The sequence below is a fragment of the Ostrea edulis genome, chromosome 4, assembly GCF_947568905.1.
Source record: "Ostrea edulis chromosome 4, xbOstEdul1.1, whole genome shotgun sequence".
NCBI lineage: Eukaryota > Metazoa > Mollusca > Bivalvia > Ostreida > Ostreidae > Ostrea > Ostrea edulis.
The window spans coordinates 53,362,947-53,370,991 of record NC_079167.1 but is presented as its reverse complement, the minus strand read 5'-3'; the positions used below and the strand labels follow the sequence as shown (position 1 = coordinate 53,370,991).

Below are 8,045 nucleotides of genomic sequence, written 5' to 3'. Positions count from 1 at the left end.
GAAGATATTGACAAAATTTGTCAGACAGCTACCCCATTCTCCCTTCAGAATCAAATGGTTGTACCTTTGAATTTGTTTAGCACTATTAGATCTAGTTAGTTCAGGCTTTCAATTTGAATATATGTAAGTGATGTATTTTGAAACATAAGATTTAGTATAGGTACTATCTGTAATCCATAGAAAATTTAACAACTTTCAGTGCGAGTTAGTTGATAAGATCAGTTCATTAAAAATGTTAATTTTTGAATGTATTGTTATTAGGGATGGGTAATTGAAAAATGTAAGTTGTAATATGCTGTTCGTTAAATACATTAATAAATTAATTAGATTTATTTGTAATGGCATGGCTTTGTTCTCAATTACAAGTAATTGAATGTATTTAAATGTACCTTCCAAAACAGGAAATGCATCTGGAGATTTCATGGCAGATTTTAGCAGAATTCCTTATAAGGCTTGGAAGATGAATCCAAGCAGTATTCACGGTCTAGTCTTACAAACGTCAGTGATTGAAATGTATTGAATAACATTCTTCAAAGTAATTGAGAGTAATTAATTGCATATATATTAAAACCAATGTAATTAAAAGTATTGAATTACATTTTCAATGTAATTGATCCCACCCCTGATTGTTAGGAGCGCACGAAACTCTGGGTAGAGAATGATACGAGGAGAAGTGTTCACGAGATTTTGTGACAGACAGACGGAAAGAAAGTAAAAAAAAATGTCTCCCCCTGAAAGAGGGAAAACATGAATATACCGGTAATGATAAACATATTTCTATATTATTCAGGAATACGTTTATTGAGGAGATTAAAGGAAATATAGAAGCAACAAAGTAACAACGATGGCGTCCTAAAGATCACATTGACGATGACAAGCTGCAGGAAGCCAGTGAAACTCCACTGACCGCTGAAAGGCATGACTAATTTTGTTATTGTGTTCTACGTCATGCAATTGAAAATAATGTATTTTAATACAAGTAGATAGCTCATTTGAATTCAATAATAAATTCAGATATTCTTCTATGGAATCTAAGCACAACCCAGGACATTCGGGCCATGTTGTTACAGGGAAGCCAGTTTTTGAACACCCTTGCTCTCGTGAGGCCGTAGAAAAGGTTTGCAAAAGATATTAATATATCAATTAAAATGTTGACAGAGTGTTATTGCATTATATAATATTTATTTTTCATATCGGATGCTTGAGCATTTTCATGTCTACTGGAGGCAGATGTAGGTGGGGCTCGCAAGTGGACAGTCATAGGGTGTGATGGCCTCTCATACATCCTGTCAAGAACCATTGACTGATTAATTTAACGTCCCGTCGAGAATTTTTCACTCCTATTGAGACGTCACCAGGTGTAGGTGAAGTACCACAACCTATACTTCGCGCCCAAGGCCATAGCAGTGGGGGTTCTTTATCGTGCCAACGTCTGCCGCTATATGGGACCTCCGTTTTAAAGGCCTTATCCGAAAGACCCGTGATTCTCGCTTCTAAATACCGAGCGTTTGGCGAAGGAGCAATCACTATAGGTTTGACGCGGCCATAGTACGATCGTCTCCCGAGCTCCCGGTTCTGGACATCGTCACAAACCACGGTATTGAGTCCACATACGCTCCCTCAATGATGGAGGGAATCGATTAGAAGCACACGTGGGTAACTGACGATGGGTTCTGAAGGAAGGACATACACATATGCGCTGTCTGCTAGAGGCAATATGATGGGGCCTGCGAGTTCGAAACTCGTGTAAAAATACATTACATGTAGAAAATGTTGACGAGGGGAGAAAATACAGATATAGTCTCATGTTTACAGGTATACTATTTCTGTAGAGAAAATAAAGAAGTTTATAAAACCACCAGGACTGTTATCACTCCAACCCCCTATCTGTGGAGAGCCAGAGTTCAATATTTTATCTTTGTAATTATGTATTTGTTGTTACTAAATGCGCCATTGGTTCAATGTAAAATAGAAAAATGTTAATCGTTATCTTGACATTTGTCGTACATAACAGTATATTCGTTATTTGAAAGGCGTAAGATGTAAAGGAATGTAATGTCTGTGTAGATGCGTAACAAGTGAATGCATTATTTATTCAATGTAAATTTGAAATTTGATCTTCGTCATCCATATTTGAGCATTTGCACATTGCAGTTGCGAGTTACAGTAATTTTTTTTTTTTGGTAATCCGTCTGATGATAGTTCAACATTCGAATTTGCTCATTCGTTTACTGCATTTCAACATTTGTTCGTTGTTTTACCATTATGACGACAGAGGGCGCGCGTTACATCGAATCTTTTGGGAAACAGACTATAGAATCATATTGGAGGACCAGTTTATGTGACATTCCCTCGGAGCTATTATTTTCCCGGCCTTTCGAAGTCCGAGGTAAATTATTTTATTTTGTGCAAGGAAGATATTTTGATAAGCAAATTCATACCATATTTTTACTATGAGTTTCATTCCTTCTGTTTATCATAAGTAGAGTTTCTTCTCCGACGATGTACTGATTAATAGAAAAATTCGATTATCTAATCGAAATGGCCCCCGATTATAGATAATCTATTAAAAATTTTGATAATCAATTAATCAAAATATAACTTAAGGTAATTTATTCTCGTGCTTTCTTTATTCATTTTCTGTGAATAACTAATTCATAAGTATTAATTTGATAAATGAATCCAATAATAAAAAATACATCAAAAATGCATTTCAGAAATCACCCCAAATTCTTTACCAATTCATTCTTCATTCAATAATAAACAAATTTAATACTTGAAATTAATCGATAATATTAATTAATTATAGTGCGTCCGATTATACTGATAATCAATCATGAAAAAATATTCCGATGGTTCATCACTACGACTGTTTAAAAGGTTGGACACAATTCCCTAACAGGGCAATTGTTACACTAAAAATGGAATTGTTACTCTTTTTTAGTGTAATTAACTGTATCATGGGATTTTCAGTTGTTTCCCCTCTACTCTCGTTTCTTTGAGTAAAAAATTAAGTGCAAGAATACTTCTACATCCTCTAAATATTTAGAGTCTAGGAAGTGTATATTTACATATATGTACAAGGACTCTATATGTGGCCAACAAGGTTTATAAATAACCTCTAACAGCTAGACTATGAAATAAAAAGATAATGTTTCTTTCTCTGCTTTAAACAGACAAAATGAGTGGTTTACAATAAAGAGGCTTGACAGAGGACAACTGGAACAATTTTTTGGACAATAGAAAAGTATCTCAAATTAAACTATATCAAAACACCCCCGGTAATGTTGATTAATGATACATTTTTAACAAAAATATAGGAGTTTTGAAATGGGGTGTCTGAAATTGAGTTAGCTATCTTGTGGAGAGAAAAGGAAGGGGGTGATCAGATACGAAACAAGTGCTTGTGGAAATAATGTAAAATTCAAATCTAGGCCATGGCTCAGGTTTTATGGCCTGGCCTAGTAAAAATTATGGAAAAATAGCCCAACTGGTCTATTACATAAAAACTTTAAATATGTTACATTCAAGGTTGGCTGTCATTTAATGAAAACAACTGGTAAATGAAAAATAGACATAATAATCCCCCCCCCAAAATGACGTAGAAACTTTTTTCTTACAAGTCTACCCACCCCCAATGAAGAAATTATGTTTCAAATCATTTCCCAATTCAGCTTAGCTCTCCGCGTATTGTGTGCTAGCGTCAGAAATCTATTCTTGCTAGCAGAGCAGTATTCTCGCCGTTGTTTTGGGGTCTGTATATGCCATTTTACGTAGAGACATATATTAGACCATTTAGGGGCTTATGATTCGTGTGCAATGCCCATCTGCAGTACACGAATTCATTGAAAAGAACGAGTCCGACACGGTTAATGACAACCATCATAAAGGATAGGGGGTGACTTTTAGAAAACATCATGCCTCCGGTCTGCCATCTGATGAAAGATTGATTGATTATTGTTTAACGTCCCTCTCTCGAGTCTTCCACTCATATGGAGACGTCACCACTGTCGGTGAAGGGCTGCAAATTTTAGGCCTTTGCTCGGCCTTTGAGCAGAGATGGATCTTTATCGTGCCACACCTGCTGTGACACGGGACCTCGGTTTTTGCGGTCTTATCCGAAGGACCACCCCATTTAGTCGCCTCTTACGACAAGCAAGGGGTACTGAAGGCTATATGATGAAAGATGGGCGACTATTTGCAAAAATATTGAGAGATTAAACGAGGTAAATTTACCTTACATAAACCATTTGGCTAATAGTACTCATCAAATATACAAATAGATGACGCCAATATTTATATGTATTTCAGATATCTCTAAATATGCAGCAGGAGTTCGGAATATGCGAGACTTGATGGGGAGTACGATCTAAACCAGGAAGTAAAATCATTCCGGACTATCACCAGACACAACAACTACCTTTAACGCCAAACCCTCACGACACTATCAGACACAACATTAGACACCAGTTTTCTACAGTTTCAACAACATGTTCAACACAACAAAAATTTTCATTACCAGCAAATCACAACGCACTCTATCAAGTCTTCTCATGGGGATCCGGGTTAGATTATAGGTCCTCAGTACCCCTTGCTTGTCTTAAAAGGCGATTAAATGGGGCGGTCCTTTTGATGAGACCACAAAAACCGAGGTCACGTGTCACAGCAGGTGTGGCACGATAAAGATCCCTCCCTGCTCAAAGGCCGTAAGCGCAGAGCATAGGCCTAAATTTTGCAGCCCTTCACCGGCAATGGCGACGTCTCCATATGAGTGAAATGTTTTCGAGAGGGACGTTGAACAATAATCAATCAATCATCAAGTCAAAAATCCACTCCAATTTTCATTTCAGAGAATCAACGGAAAAACACGAGGACATCGCCAACAAGACAAAAGCCGACATTTAACTCACTCTCCATCAGAAATGGAAACAGATAAAGAAGACGGCTGAACTATACTGGAATGCCCGTTAGTCCAGAGACCGAAAGTAATATAGACTTTGATTTACGATAAGAATAATTTCTTTTGTATTATGCATTCGTTATGTTTTATTTACTTTTTAGACATTAAATGCTTTGAACAGTAGAATTTGAGATTCGTCAAAGCTGTCTTTCTGAACACATTGACTCTCATGCACCACGCATGGCTCCAATACCGGCATCCCTCGCCTCACACCCAATATCTACACCTTGTTTCTCCCTTCTGTCTCCCCGCAAATCCCACAATTTCCGTCATTCACATCTCCCCCAGAGCAGATTTACTATAAGTTTGACGGGCCTTTTCAGACCGAGATGCAGAGGTGAACGGGCATAAAGACTCGCATGAAAAGTTGGACGGACGTGAAGACATCTTTGGTTTTTGTTGTGATATGAAGGCTCGTTTAGTATGGATTCATCCATTGACTGGTCTCGATAGTCGGCTAAAAACATCTGTCAATGCTTGCTTTGACGTTAGGAGGGTTGTAGTCTGTTAGTAGCAACGAACTTCGAATGATTTGAAAAGGCCCGAAATTCTACCTTATACGTGGCTACCTCATGCTTAGCACGGGTTCAACCTATTCATCCGTAAACACTTTAAATAGCCAATTGATCTACCGATACCGAACACACCTACCCCAATTCAAAACAAACACGTGTTTCCTGTAACTTTTTATTGATATATTTATGTATGATATATTTATGTAAAGTCTATATCAGTATTGCCACTCCGGGGGTATTTGTGTTTTGAGAACACATCTTGTTGTATACTGCAGCTTGATATTAAAATTAAACTTAGATATGCGGAACAAAAATTATTATAGACTCTGTAGTCCTTAGGGCTAGTGATACTTATAAATATTACTCAGATGACCGATAAGGTCTGTAGACCTATTTTCTTTCAATTGTATTCCCTTATTTTTACTTCCTAGTTGCGTGTCATCTATTGGGAGAAAGTTTTTTATAACACCAACATAGAAGTTCTTTGAACATCGGAAGGCCTCGTGTACCAGGCTAACTTTGAACATCGGAAGTCCTCGGGTACCAGGCTAAACACCAACACCCCCGCAAACGAAGTTTAGGGGGGGGGGGGTATATTTGAATCAGCCTAAGAAACTAGTCATGGTTTTTTCTGCAAATGTGTACCCATTACGCACCATATGAAGATGTGCACTTATGGACAAATTAAATGTTTGAATCAGACCTTATACATACTATTTTCATTTAAGTAAAATAACATTTCTGTACCATAGATTTTGATTTATAATGAAGGTATGAATATTTCCATTTTCTATGTATCCATTTGCGGGGGGGAGGGGGGGGGGGGCATACTCTAGCAATTTTAAACCATGAACCAAATTAAAAGAAATGATAAAAATCAGTATATGCACCCAGGGGTGCATGAGCCGAGTTGCATGGGATACATTGTAAAGCCAGGAATGATGTGGCATATTTATAATTGTGAAGAACTAATTTCAGTTTTAAACTTTTCGAGTTACTGTCCAGAAACCATATTTGTCTGAAGTTTTCAATCTATATTCGGTCACTGTGACTTTGACCTTTGTTCTCCAAAATCAATAGAGGCCTTGCTTTGCTGGTATCCAACAATATATCCAAGTTTCATTTGATTCAAATTAAAAATTTCGAGTTATCCTACGGAAACCAAATTTTTTTGGAATTTTAAATATATTTTCGGTCACTGTGACCTTGACCTTTGACCTATTTTCTCCAAAATCAATAGGGGTTTTTCTTACCTGGTACACAACAATATCTTAAAGTATCATTTGATTCGGATTTAAACTTTCTGAGTTATCATCCGGAAACAAAATATTTCTGAAATTTTCATTCTATATTCGTTCACTGTGACCTTGACATTTTACCTTTTTTTCTCCAACATCAATAGGAGTCTTCCTTACCTGGTACCCAACAATATATCAAAGTTTCATTTGATTCGGATTTAAACTTTCGGAGTTATCATCCGGAAACCAAATTTTTCTGAAATTTTCATTCTATTTTCGGTCACTTTGACCTTTGACCTTTTTCTCCTAAATCAATAGGGGTCTTCCTTGCCTGGTACCCAACAATATATTAAAGTTTCATTTGATTAGATTGTAAACTTTTCGAGTTATCATCCGGAAACCAATTGTTGACGCCCAACCGCCCGCCAACCCGCCCGCCCGCCTGCATCACCAAACCAATAGCCGAGTTCAACTTCGTTGCAACTCGGCTAATAAACAATTAAATTCTCTGAAAATCATATTTATTGATATAGTGTTTATATTGAGCAATACCGGAAATATTTTAATATTTGATCGATTCATTGATTTTTAAGCAACATTTTCGATTTAAAAAATGATATAATAGATTACCATTTGATTAAACAACTTCTGGTTTGATCTGGGAAGTCTGTTTTATCCATTATATAGTGTGCTCCGTGGGGGTATTAGTCCCGAAAGGTCAGTTCTAGTTTTCTTTAGTTTGTGGGGAGTATACAAAAATGTCGGGGTGATCTAAATTATTTTGGGAAACAAACAAAAATGACCGTAGTTTCGATCCGACAATTACCAGATTATAAAACCCAATCGAAATAAATCTACTGCACCAAACATTCTGTGTTGTTCATCCTGAACTTCATTTCAACCAACTGGAATCAATATATTCTTTATTCCTTTACAATTGTTATTATAAACATATTGTTTATTGAAAAGGTTTTATAAAAAAAGATATTTACTAATAATTTAATTCTTATTGTATCCTTGTCTCTGATTGGTCAAATTCCAATTGAGGAACGCAGGCTTTTTTTGTATAACCTGGTTTGGTATGGGGACACACACCCTTGACAACCAGAAGCCGGAACTATTTTTTTTCTCTCTCTCTAAATTTATATCGCAGCACTGTTTTCAGTCTTCTATGGAATAGAAAGTCAACGTGTACAATAAGTTTCTTCGGTTTGATACACATATTGTTTTCTCGTCAATATTAGCATCTACCTGTACACAAATCACGGTTGTAAAACATCTTTCCCAGTATGATGGTTAAATAATAGATTAAAACAAATATATTATATTCGC

The 8,045-nt window shown here is 36.5% G+C and overlaps 1 long non-coding RNA gene across 1 annotated transcript; it reads left to right on the top strand.

Moving 5' to 3' along the window:
• The first annotated feature begins 1,018 nt into the window (after positions 1 to 1,018).
• Positions 1,019 to 5,082, top strand: LOC130054205 (uncharacterized). The gene is made up of 2 exons (XR_008802487.1): positions 1,019 to 2,389; positions 4,851 to 5,082. It is a non-coding gene; the product is annotated as an uncharacterized LOC130054205 (long non-coding RNA).
• The last annotated feature ends 2,963 nt before the right edge of the window (positions 5,083 to 8,045 follow it).